Raw genomic sequence first — 13,957 nt, 5'->3', positions numbered from 1 at the left:
TCCCACCACGATCCTCTTCCACGCCGCCAGTGCCGGGATTGACGGAGGAATGGGGCGAAGGAAGATAGAAGAATGGAGGAGGAGGAAGAAGGTGGTAACTTCACCTTAACCCACGTGCAAGGTAGTCACGTCAAATTATCCAGCCCAGCAAACACCCTCTCCAATCCAGTCAGCACCATGTAGTGCAGATTCAACACCTCTGCACCCCATAAACCTGACTCGTCTTGCTCCAGCCTGGCTCATGGACCCGGCTGAGGCTACACTGGCTGCCAAACACTCCGCCAGACGAGAGGAGGAAAAGGAAACGGGATCAGGAGCCGTGTCTGTGGCTCTGCGAGTCTGGGTGGGGTGGGGTGAGGGGAAGAGTCCGAGGGCCGACACCTCGGCGCGTCCACCGCCCGAACCCGCCGCGCCGTTGGCCACTATGCCCGCGCCGCGCGCACCCGGTGTTTTTTCTCCGCGGAAACCGATAGGAAGGACGCGGCGGCGAACGAATCACGTTCGGCTGGCGGGCGCACGCGCGTGCCTCGGCGACGCCGACCGGGGCGCGGCGGGGTCACCCACGGGAGGCCCCCGGGGGGACGGGGACGCGCGGGCCAACCGCTGCGGGGCGGCAACGTGGTGGCATGGCAATATGGCATCCCGATGTGGCGCGCTGCGAGCCGTGGCTCCGTGCCCCCGTCTCGGGGCGTCCGGTGCACGCGCGCGGCGCGATTCGTCTCGTCTGGTCTGCTCCGGGTGGGGGGCCGGGCCGTGACCGTGAGTGGCTCCGGGTCGCTTTTGGTCGGGCGCGGGTACGGGGCATGCGGATGCGACCGTGCCGATCGAGCAGCGGGATCACATGGCCTGTAACGACGACGGGCAGGCGGAGCTGAGGCCACAGAGGGCGCATCTGCCCCGTGCCGAGGCATCTCTGGAGGCTGGAGTGGAGGTGACCGGCAAGTGGCCAAAGCAGGCTATCTATAAAAGGGAAAAGAGTTGACGACCCGTACGGAGAACAACTAGTAGATGGTCCCTGGTCCGGTGTACCGTGCTGTACCATCCTGTTGGTTGCTCGCTCTTCAGGTACTATTAACGCATTTTAAGGTTCAACAGCCAACACGAATCTTTTTACCGGTTTAATTTTGCAATATGGTATAGTATAGCACGTATATAGGCTAAGACTAACTTCAACAATACCCTCTACACCACCTTGAACCTGTAAAATAGGGGATTCCTCCACCTGGACCGGCTGCAGCGGCATCCGGTAAAGCAGCTGCCATCTTCCAGGGGTGGCCGGACCTCCGCCAAATCTCGGAGGTGGCCGAACCTCTGCCAAACTCGTGTCCGCTGCCTCCCCGGCGCCGTCGACATCGCCCGAGTCCTCGCCACGCGATCCGCTGCCGGCTCCGTCACCCGAGCCTTCGCCGCACGATCCGCTGTCGGCGCTATCGCCCGAGCCCTCACCGCTCAATCCGCTGCGAGGCCCGTGCCTGAGTCCTCGCCGCACGATCCGCATCTGTCGCCAGCTCACGAGCCATCGTCGCGGAATCCTCTGCATCTGCGGTTGCAGCGGTGAACCTGGAGAGCGTGGGATCCACGTACCCAGCCACCTTAAGGTAAAAATTTTCCCGCACCACACTGCTCCTCAATTCGACTGTGAATCCAAATTTGTTTCATAGTGCTTTGCTGTCCTATCTTAGCTACGAGAAACTATAGTTTCATAGTGGGTTTGGCTTGAATCTATTTGGTAAATGCCTAGCAAAGGTAAAACCAAATCTTTCAAGTATATGTGCAGTCAGTTTTAATATTCTTGTAGTTTTCTGCAGAAACTACAAGAAAATTTCTGCATCATGAAAGAAGAGAACTAGTAGAACTACATATACTTGTACACCTAATGTATTCTCTATACTAATGGTTCTTTTTGATCAAGCTATAATTCCATGGAACCTTGCTATACATCCAACTAGACTGTACTTGTTATATATACACTAATTCATCCCTGCAATACTTGTTTATGTGCATATTATTTTTTTATTCAGCTGTTGTCTCACTATATATCTTGAATGCATGTTTCTTTGCAAAAATGTAGGATGGATGATTATATTAATACCCTCAACGATGCATCAGTTGGTATTATTTTTTTATTCAGCTGTTGTCTCACTATATATCTTGAATGCATATTTCTTTGCAAAAATGTAGGATGGATGATTATATTAATACCCTCAATGATGCATCAGTTGGTATTTCTGGAGAAGGTCTTGTTGATGCAGCATAGAGTGTTGGTTGTGGAGGATATTCTGATTCTTCCATGAGTGCCTCTGCTACCCCACTCCATGAACGGTGCAAGGTGGCGGCAACTAGGAACAAGCAGACCAACTTCTCAGCATATGAAGATAATGTACTTTGCAAATCTAGGCTGAAGATCAGCTGCGATCCTGTCATCAACACCGGCTAGAGGAGGGAATCCTTTTGGGTTCGTGTGGTCAACAGATACAACTCAAAATGCAGCACCTATCTGGAGAGGACACAGAAATCAATTATGAGTCGTTGGGATCACATCAAGGCCGAAGTGAGCAAATTCTCTGGATACATGGCTGAGATGATTCGCTCCAATCCTAGTGGCATGTTGGATGCAGATAAGTCTGTGGCTGCTACTGCTGATTTTGTAGCCATAGAAAAACATAATTTCACCCTCATGCACTGCTGGCAAATCTTGAAGGATGAGCCCAAATGGATGGAGCTCAAAAGAAAAATGGACACCCCTCAAAATAGTGCTTCCAGGGAAAATGTCCTCACCAGTGAACAATGCAACATTTTGGATCTTGATCCCGATGATTCCTCACCAGCTAGCTTGAGAGGAAAATGACCCATGGGGAGGGATGCAGCAAAAGCGGCTAAGAAGAAAGTTGCTGCTGCGTCATCTGAGTACGTGTCCAAGATGCATGACCTCTCGGTTCAAAAGATTGAATTATTCAAGGAATCAGAGGTTGAGCGAAAGGCCCGGCTTGATGCCCACGTATTACTGCCCACCTTGATTGAAGCACTCCAAAAGCTCTCTCAATATCCTTGCGTGCACTCTCTTGCACAGCAGCAAAACGTTCAGTCTTCCTCTCCATTGGATGCCGAACACTCTTCACAAATGCAGGCCATTTAGGGTATATACCATTCACAAGGTAGTACCCCATGTCATATGTCCGTCCATTGACAGTGAACTGAACAAGAGGTGTCTCTCCTCGGATATATGCTGAGAAAATAGGTGACCTTTGCAGTACGTTGATATCGTTGCAGCTGCCTGGAAGGCCAAAGTAGGCATGCCATATCCATAGATCATGAGTTGAGCATGGTCTCTAGGGACAAGTCGTCTCACATGTGTTGAGCGGTGGAAGGAGCTCTCTGCATCAATGGCTGCCACCATAGTGTTCATCTTTTCATCGTCGTCATCAAGAAACTCATAATTCGGCTTATCCTCTGCAATCAAGTACCGAAGCAATGTACAATCATCATTCTTCACTGTTTGGTACAGCTGCACAGATGGGCGGTGGAGATCCATGGTGCACAAGATTGACCAGATTTGTCTCCAGCGCTGAATTGACAAGCAGAGTTTAGAGTTAAGACAATGGAACATTTCATAAAGAAGAACAAATCTGAGTCAGCAACTACCTTTGTAACCTCACGCAGCAGAAGGGGCGCGTGCAATTGTAGGGAGCAGGCCAAGAATGTGGGGCGGGGGCGGCGGTGACGTGCACGTGCGGAGTGCCGCATGGAAGGCGTGGAGGCAGGGGAGGTGCGTGCGCGTGCAGATGCAAGGGAGGTGTGAGCGCGCGTAGGTGCCAAGGAGCAGCAGACGACGCGGGCGGCGGTGGCAGCGAGCGCGGCAAGGCAGAGGCCACAGTAGCGGCGGATGGAGGATGGAATAGAGGTTACTGCCGCAGGATAGAGTAATTTAAGGGGGTCAAATTTTTTACTATTGGAATATTCTTTTAGAAGATGATTTATTGGGGGTACTGTTGCGGTCAGTCTTAATAGGCACCTGTCGTCACACGGCACAATTCAATTAGATTACTTTTCATGGTATACCATGGTATGAAATTCTGATCTAGTGGGTTTTTTTTTGCTTCTATTTAGTGCCCGTTGTGAACTTATCACATATTTATCTTCTACTATCTAACAACATAGCAGTGATGCTACAATTAGATTCACTGCAAAATGGTTGTCCTATTTATTTTAGGGCATTAACTTGCTTCAGCTTTGCGACCTAAATGATATTAGAGCATCTATCGCCTAGCTATGTTTTCAGAAGAACAGAGGAGAAAGCTACTTGTGGAGTGTGGAGAAGTATGGTCCAAAGCAGCGTCCTAAAAACAAAAAAAAAATATGTCTTGAAAACGTAGAGTTGGAGATACTTTAAGCTGGAACCAGGTGCACACATGATGAATCTCCAGATTCCAACCCTTGGGCTCTCTAGTTGCGTGAACAATGCTAGTCTGATGAACTAGCTTCTGGGAAAAGGATACGATCTGATGAATTAAGCTTTATTTGTTTCTCCACCATGAGCTAAGATTTTATTTTTCAGGTCCTTGATTCTGTGAAACCAACTTTGTAAGCTGTGTAAGCGAGGAAAAGCTACAATGTTGCCACGCAAAAAGGGGCTTAACCGCAAGTCCCATGAGCTCCTGAACAGCCTTACACAAATTTTCACCTTCTGATAAGAGAGACATGCATGAACCTTTGGCCTGATGTAGCGTACTCGATATTGATCAGCGACGTGGTTGAGCATTTCTTCCTGTCAGTTTTCCTCCTCGTCGTACCAAGCTATAGCTACAACCGAAGATGCACCTGGCTGGTAGATGCACCAAAGATCTTCCAAAATCGGTCTCGCTCTCACAGCGTCTCCACATCAGGTTTGGGTACCACACTCTCTGGCTCTCGCACTCACGCTCACAGTTCTCTCAGAAGACGCATTGTGCATTGAGAGCTGGCACATGGACTGTTGATAGGACCTTTGTCACTCGAGAACAGCATCAAATTCATGACACCACTGATGTGTAAGTTTTCACCTGCCTACCTTTTAAGCAATTATCAAACAAAACGACCGATTAAACAGGTAACTAAACGGGAGGCGGGCCAATCCGGGCTCGAAACGTGTGCTTGGTTGCACCATCTCCTGAACGGATCACACACCACAAAAGACTGCTGGCATGACGCTACATGAAATATATGAACCTCGCAATTCGGAACTCGATTAGATTACTGCCGCGACTGCTTACCGGCACTCACTTTGATGGGAATCATACGATCGATTAGCTTAAGGCCTGTTTGGCTCCATGGTGTTAAAGTTTTAACACCCGTCACATCAAATGTTTGGATGCTAATTAGGAGTATTAAACATAGACTAATTACAAAACTAATTGTACAGATGGAGTGTAATTCGTGAGACGAATCTATTAAGCCTAATTAGTTCATGATTTGACAATGTGGTGCTACAGTAACCATTTGCTAATGATGGATTAATTAGGCTTAATAGATTCGTTACGCGAATTAGCACAGGGTTCTACAATTAATTTTATAATTAGCTCATGTTTAGTTCTCCTAATTAGCATCCGAACATCCGATATAACACTATTAAAGTTTAGCACCTCGTATCCAAATACCCCTAAGCGTATCTTTACTTCGCATTCATCATCAGCATCGCAGCTCGTGGTGGAGTGGAGTGTTTGGTTGGTGCTCCATGGCTACATGTGGCGCGCCGTGTCAACAAATCGCGTCACGACAAGTTGGCGCACGTCCTTGCGTGAATTATATAATTTTTTGCCTCCTCTCAGCCATCTAGGACGGCATGTCGACATGATTCCTATTAGCACGCATCGCTTCCTTCTTTACCATGTCTTTCTAAAATGCACTTTTGACAATTTTTTCTATTGCCATATGTCTTAAAAGCTATTGCAACTTGTACAACTGAGGGAATTGTAAAAAGATACTAGAATGTGTACTACTCCAATGTTGACAATTTTGACTAAGTCTACAAGCTTGTACAACTGTATCACACACTTCACTTAGTACTAAGAGAGTTTTCCATATGATTCCATCACCCTGGATCTTGTGCAATATGTATGATGTCTCCCCTTGGCTATATCCTATATGGTTGGTTGGTTAGTTCAAGTGCTCGGTCTGCAGATCTTTAATACCTGAAAAGACTCAACCCTAAGTCCCTAACCACCAATAGCTTTCTTTTATTTTCCAGAGAAAAGGGCACTCAAAGAGTGCATGCAAGATCCTTCTGCCCTTTCTCACAATTCAAGGGGCAGAGCATCTGAACTTACTGTTGGGCTTTTCACAAGAAATCTTTCTTAATAGCCATATGAGGCCCATGGTATCTTCCATCAAAATATTTTGCAGGATTTTGTAAGCTCCCTTTGCAATGAAAAATGTATGAATTCTATAGGATTTTCATAGGAAACAAAACCTATTTTTCTCCAGGAACATTAAAAGGATCTACGTTTGAAACATTACCTAAATCGTTTCGTGGACATCATGGGGGCCAGTTTGTATACATCAGTTAATTTTGATGTTAAGAGAGTTGTCAACTGATGGATCCACAAATATTTTATTTATTGTGGGATCACTATCATTGATAGTGATATCTGAAAATATTGTCAAGTAACTTCATAAGGGCATTTCGCAATCCAAGAGACCGTGAGAAATCTGGCAATTCTCCATGATTTTTATGCCATTAATCTTGATGTGTCAATGGAGGAATTTCTCCACATTTTTCACCTTCCTCACAGGGCTCATCGCTGTGAATATGTTTAACAGTGTGACAAAAACACATTATTTTACGCCAAATCTGGCATGTTCCCCAAGATCCAAGATGGCACGAGGGAACCAGCCTTGCGTATGCACATCTCGAAAAGGAAATAATACAATTTTTTAATAACATCAATCTTTCAAGCAGCAGATTCAGTTAAAATCTAGCTGTTGCTCAACTAAACCATTTCACTAATCTGGAGGATTTTTTGGTTAGCGTGAATCATGGACATCAAGTGCTTGTTGAACTTGCAGATGTCAAAATATGATATCTAGTGAGATCAATTTGTAGCATTTTATAGCAAGCTTCGTGGTCCTAACTCCTAAGGACTAAGAAACACTCAGAACATTTAGTATAGGTGACGAACCATGCATAAAATACGCAGCCGCCCTTGATTATTTTTTTCGTGAGTTGCTAGTTATATGTGTCTCATGGGAGGGAACCAAGCGTGGTGTTAGCAATGGATTCCTTTAGATTGTGGTTGAAAAAGGTGGATCAAATTAATTAATGAGGTAACAAGCAAAAGCTGACTTGATTAACTTCATGCAAGATTAAACACTCTCTTAAGCTATGAACCATTCAATAATCATTTGTCAAGTATATATTTTCCTTTTCTTGACCATCTAGGACTACATGTCGACATGACTCCTGGAAACCCCCTGCTTCCTTTTTTCCTTGCCATTTGAGGTAGTTTCCAAATGACGCTTTTGGCTATTACTTTTTTCTATTTGCATATGTTCTTAAAAATTATTGAAATGTGATGATTAAAAAAGTATTTCCTATGGTGGATCTAATGTTATAATTTTTATGCAATAAATTTTATTGATTATACATATATTAGTGGTTAAACTTAACATTTCCCACTAAAATTATTAACACATTTCATTTGTAATGTAGTACCATTGAATAAGCTCGCGGTTGCTTTGGTTTGAGGCTGGGGGACAAGGACACTCCTCCTGGCTCCAGTCATCACCGCAAACTGAGTTATGTTTTAGCATAAACTTTCACATCTACTGGCTCCTGGTAGTTGAGAACATTGTGCAGAGTGATCTCACCCGAAAGAGAGGTTTGGTGATGTGCAAGTGGATGGAAAAAAATAAATGGAGGGTGTTGATGGAGAAAGAGTATGGTGAAACATAGCTATTGCTGAATTTTCAAAAAGAAACATTGCTATTATAAGCTCTGTGTTAGAGTTCAGTTTTTGCTTATTCGAGGCTCCCTTGCTGTAGTACTTTTGCAACTTGCAATTTTAAGACTAACTATTTCACCATGCATGTCATTCTAGTTGGGTAAAGGAATATCCCTTTGGTGATACAATAAATAATGCCACACACTTCGTATGATGGCAATTTTCTCTTGCTCAAGTTTCGATTTACCATTTATCCTTCACCATAACCATTTTGTAAATAAGTTTTGCATAATCCAACAGGTGCACTATATGCGCATCGGTGGCATGACACATGTATGGTGGCCATATAGGTTCAAACATGCCATATGATTGAAAAATTGAAATCCCACAAAGCACATGCTAGATATAATTTTCTTAAGATTAGCATAGTGCAAGATACTTGTTCACTTTGTCACGGTTCAAGGGGTAAAGCATCTGGTTGCTGCGAAACTCTCTTCGCGATATAGCACATGATGATATTTCTTTCCCCAAAAAATGCTTATCGTTTTGTTAAAGCCCCTTTGGTGTAGAAACTATATATGGATTTTACAGGATTTAATTTTCATAGGAAACAACCCGTTTACCACGACAATGCAGAAAGGTCTCATGGACCAGATGCAGCCTAAACTTATGTATAGAGATGCATACATGAGGGTATTGTATTTGTCTATTAATTTTAATATGTAGAGAGTTGTCACTTGATGGGTCTGAAAAGGTTGTGTATTGTGGGATCACAATCATTTGACAATGATATGTGAAAATATTGTCAAGTAATTTCAAGAGGCCATTTCACAATCCAACGCATCGTGACAAACCTGACAATGTTCTCCATGACTTATGCCATTAGTATCGATGTGACAGTGGAGGAATTTCTCCCCCATTTCTCGCTGTCCTCGTAGAGCTCATCGATGCTGATGAATTTAACAGTGATATAAAAGGATGCATTTGATGCCCTAGTCTTCCATATTCCCAAGATCCGAGATGGCAAGAGGGTGCCAGCCTTGCAAATACACATCTCAAAAAGGAAACACAAGTTTTTTTCTATGCGTGCATGTACCTTGATCTGTCATGCAAGATTCGGTCAGAATTTAGGTGTTGCTGAACTGAATTTTACTAATCTAAGGTACAGAATATTTTGGTTATCGTGGGACATGGACTTTGAGTACTTGTTAAAATCGTGCGTGTCAAAATATGATATCTAGTGATCAATTTGCAACAATTTACTGCTGGCTTTCTTGGTCCTAAGGACGAAGAAATACTCTAAACATTTGGTCTAGACTATGAACAACCATAGAATAATAAGCAGCCGGCCTTGACTATTTTTGTGTGCGTTGCTTAGTTATATGCGTCTCATGGAAGGGAACCAAGCATGGTGATAGCCAAGCTATAGATTCCGTAAGATTGGGTTTGAAAAAATATTAATCAAAATCAACAAGATCGGTGATGGGACTTCCCAAATATTTATCAAGCATACAAAGTTGTAGAGAAAATTGCGCCATAGGTTACTAATATAAACTTGTCGCATTGGTCTAGATAAGTCAATAAACTCCAAAAATGGGCATTCAGTTCACTAGACATGCTTAAGTGGGCCATCTAAAATGTCACTAAAAGAAAAGCAAGGTAAAAGAAGAAGATTTGGTAGTGCAATTGTGGCACTTAGGAGGGACTTTTGCCTTTTTTTTCCCACTGAAATCTGATGAACTATTATGTTCACTTTCGCCTCCCTAGGTCAAAACATGCATGAGCGGGGTTGCGGTTTTCCATTGTTGTTCAACTTTGTTGCATGGGACTCCACGGATTTGGGAATGGTCCACATAACCTTTGGTTCCATATGCCCGTGAATTGAGGAAAATAACAAAAATGCAAAGTAGGACTCAAACGGAGAAATTGTCCAGAACCATTTAGATGTGCAGGAAAATGAACTTGGAAATAGAAAAAAAATACATGACTGCTTATATCTAAATAACATTTGGCCTTGTAAATGATAAAACAGGGTATTACTTTATTTAAAACGCATCACAGGAAGCAGAACACTTCCTAAAAGAGTAGCTATGCATATTTCATATGGTAAGTTAAGATGGATGTACTAGTTAATGCAGACGTGGAACACACACAGTTCACAAATGCCGCACTTTAATATGTATGGCCATTCTTCTCCTGTGGACACTTTCGGGGTGTTTGGGAGGAGGGGGCTAAACTTTAACCCTGTCACATCGGATGTTCGGATACTAATTAGGAGGACTAAACATAAGCTAATTCTAAAACTAATTGCAGAACCCCTAGGCTAAATCGCGAGACGAATCTATTAAGCCTAATTAATCCATCATTAGTGAATGGTTACTGTAGCACCACATTGTCAAATTATGGACTAATTAGGCTTAATAGATTCATCTCGCGATTTAGCCTAGGGGTTGTGTAATTAGTTTTGTAATTAGTCTAGGTTTAATACTTCTAATTAGTGTCCAAACATTCGATGTGACGGGGGCTAAAATTTAACCCCCTCCTCCCAAACATCCAAGGAGGACATACAGATATGTTACTGGGAAATTAAAGTCACATGGCAGCCTTCTTGTTGCACACTGAATTTTATTTCGAGTTGTACTAAAACAGTTGGGACCATGAATTGGTTAGCTATACATGAGATGTGAACTCATATATATTGTTTGAGAAGATCAGCCATTTAGGGGATAAACTTTTTGTTATTAAACAAGCATCTGTTCTTCCTTCCTTAGAAAGGATTCAGAAAGTTTCCGAATTTTTCCACTCCACATTAAACTCCAGATTGCACACTTTAATTGTTTAGTAGCTTCCAGACATCACCCTACAGATTTGACCTTTTTTCGGAATTCCATATTTTGTTTTTGAAATGAGTCAGAGAAACGATCACAGTTTTTTGTAACACATCCATCATATTGCATATTTCAAAACACTGTACATGCCATATGTATTTGCATTGTACGACTACAGGTGTACACCAGATATTTTTTTTCCTATCCTTACAGCTTACAACTATATGGCCCTCTTTGGCGGAGCTCTGGCCGGCTCCTGCTCCACCCGACACATGTACTGCAGCAGTCTTTTTATGCGAGCTGTTTTTCTCTCTCATCTTCCTCCCCTCACAAAACCACAAGAGCCGGTGAATCCTCAAATTGTGGCTCCACCGGTGCTCCCGGGATGCTACACTACTGGAGTCGGATGCACCCCAGAGCCCAGCCAAAGGGGCTCTAACATTTTACAAACAAAGAAAGCAATCATCAAATTGCAATCCTATTAACACTATCCTCTTTAGGCCCATTTACAGTATGGACTACTCCCTCCAATGACATGACTACCAACTGGAAGCCTGTAATGTCATTAGGAAACACAATCAATCCAGTGCAATTGAATAGAGTTTACATTCTCAAATTGCCAATGTCAATTTATCACCCACAGCAGCAAAAGGAATGCATCGGATTAGAACAGAATCATGCCCTTGTAGTGGTCTTCCAGAACTGCAGCAAATGGTTTCTGAATCCTGTGTCAACCATTTGGTTCATGGATCCTTGCAAAAATGGTAAACACTCAAACAGGATACAGAGATGACATAAGAATCACATAACAAACAGTTAGAACCTCTTTATCAGAAACTGTCCACATGGATTGCCGCTTGTCATGCAAATTAGTTCACATGATTAGGTCTTGTGATCCTCCGAAGAATCTTAGCTCCATTCAGATTATCTGCATCATCTGAAACTGCATCCAAAAGGAAACTGATGAGGAGGAACCAACCTGCCATGAAGGATTTCCTGAGTGGTCCACTAGCCTCCCATGATTTACTTTCAGCACCTCCAGCTTTTGCTAGTTGACTTGATTCTCCATGTATTGGTAAAAAATTAGAGACTGATGAGGATCGCTCTATTTTCTCTGGGTTCATCACAGTTTTTTCAGATGTTGTTTTATCCAAAATAAGGATTAGTTCCTTGAATCCTACCATTACTTGTACTCCTTTGACAGCCATTGCAGAGATGGAAGCACTGGTCAGGCGTTCCAACGAGCATGTCGTGGGCTGCGCAGCGTCAGGGCAACGCCTCTGCACGATGAGGAAAAATAATTCACAAATGGAGACTCAGGATGCTCTTGGTCATTAAGCAAACGAAATTGGGGGCGAAGAATTGACAGGTAATCGGTGAATCGAACTGTACGCAGTCATCAGCATGAGGGCCGTGGAGGTTCCAGATGAGCCGCGGGGAAGCGACCAGCCGACCAGGATGAGCACCTCATGGCGCCATGGCGGCAGTGGCCTTCTTCGCCAGGACCGACGGCCACGCGGTAGTCCTCGCCGCGACGCCGCAGGCACAGCGTGCGGCGATAGCGACGGCAGCATGACGCTTCTTTCTCGCGAGGCCGGCGACAACCCATCCACGAGGGCGGCAGGCGGCGGCGCGCTTGGCGCGTGAGTTGATGCTCTTGGAGCCGACGTGTGGACTCGCCGGCGCGTCTCCGGCCATCCTCGCCCGCGAGCGTCGATTCCGCCAGACCGCGACGCGTCGGCCATCGGGGGCGCCAGCACCGAAATTCTTTTTCCCCCAGTTCGACCCAGAGCCGCGCGTGCGACTAGTGTTACCTCCCCTCGCGCAGGCGCTGTTGCCCCATCGTCACTTCCTCAGTTCGTCACGCACGCCCCCAACTCAGAGCAACTTCAACAGTGGGTTTAAAAAATATAATAAATATAAATTTATCGATAACTATTATTATTTATGATATCAAATACACTTGATAAATAAATAAATCCATTATTATTTATATCAACGACATTTAGATTTTCAATGGGAATGTTAGATTATTACGATAGACGGAGGAACGCTGGAATAAAAAAATCCGATTTTATTATTAGTAAATTAAAAATAACTAACCTGACATCACAAAAATATAATTTCGTTATTCCATATGGATGAAGTAAACTGCAATCGAATCAATAAAACCTGTACTACTCCCCTGTAGATAAATCTCCTTTCACAAATTTTGGATTTCGAAGAAGAGTGCATTTTCTATCCACCGGACACACGGGCTCCACCTGTAAGCGAATAAATCTTCTTCTTCCTTCTCATCTTCCTCCTCTCTTTCTCTCCCCCTGCTTCTCCTCTAGCTGCAGCAACGGCGCCCGCCTGGCCTGCTCGCCCGTGTTGGAGGGGCCATAGCGGCGCCTGCCCTGCTCGCCCGCGTTGGAGGGGGCCACGGCGGTGCCTGGCCTGCTCGCCCGTGTGCAGGGTGGCGGCGCCCAACGCGAAGCGGACAACGGCCGGGCCGTGGCGCGGGCTTATGCCAGGCGACGGCAAACCGGCAGCGCTTTGGGGCCCGCGCGCGTGGGCAGACTCGCGCCCCTGGCGGTGGCGGCACCACCGGCCCCTCCGACGATGGCCCCAGCGGCACGGTCAGCGAAGGGAGGGGCGCTCACCGACCTGCACGGGAGCGATTGGGGCGCTCGATGGCGGCGGCGCCCATGGCCCGTGGCTGGACGGCGGCGCCCGGCAGCGCAGCCTTCCAGCACGAACAACGCCATGCGCGGCGCGCGCACAGGGGAGGCGAGCCGCGAGCAGCACCGCCGGGGCGAGGATCGGGCGGCTAGAAACAATCGTGAGTTGGAGATCGGGTGGCTGGAAAGAAAGAGGAGGAAATGGAGAGGAAAAGGGGAGAGGGGGGTTTCCCCCTTGAACGAGGGGAGATTATCTTGTTGGGTCATGAAACTGATTCGTTTCTGGGAATAGGTGGATTCAGTTGTGTACATGTAGTTTGACTCTGTTTCGTTAAGAGGTCGGAATAATTAAAAATAGCTGGAATAGAATCATGATTAGAAATAGAATCGTTCGTAAGAGGTCGGAATAATCAAAAATAGCTGGAATAGAATTATGATTAGAAATAGAACCGGTCTGAACCGAACGGTTATTTTGCGTTAGTCCGGTCAAATCAATTTTTTTTTCAGAATCTTAATGGGGATTAATAATAAGAGAAAAAGGAAAAGGGAG

The 13,957-nt window shown here is 45.1% G+C and overlaps 1 long non-coding RNA gene across 3 annotated transcripts; it reads right to left on the bottom strand.

Annotated features, from left to right (window-relative positions):
* Nucleotides 1-10,874: 10,874 nt before the first annotated feature.
* Nucleotides 10,875-13,729, bottom strand: LOC117852375 (uncharacterized). 3 transcript variants are annotated; one of them, XR_004639820.2, is made up of 4 exons: nt 13,009-13,729; nt 12,137-12,631; nt 11,386-12,024; nt 10,875-11,298 (listed from the first exon to the last, which is right to left on the bottom strand). It is a non-coding gene; the product is annotated as an uncharacterized lncRNA (long non-coding RNA). The 3 variants fall into 3 exon arrangements; XR_004639821.2 differs by having other exon boundaries at nt 11,386-11,858; nt 11,926-12,024; nt 12,137-13,683; XR_004639818.2 differs by having other exon boundaries at nt 12,137-13,444.
* Between the last annotated feature and the right edge of the window lie 228 nt (nt 13,730-13,957).

The sequence above is a fragment of the Setaria viridis genome, chromosome 4 (genome assembly GCF_005286985.2).
Source record: "Setaria viridis chromosome 4, Setaria_viridis_v4.0, whole genome shotgun sequence".
Classification (NCBI taxonomy): domain Eukaryota; kingdom Viridiplantae; phylum Streptophyta; class Magnoliopsida; order Poales; family Poaceae; genus Setaria; species Setaria viridis.
This window is presented reverse-complemented; position numbering and strand designations above follow the sequence as displayed.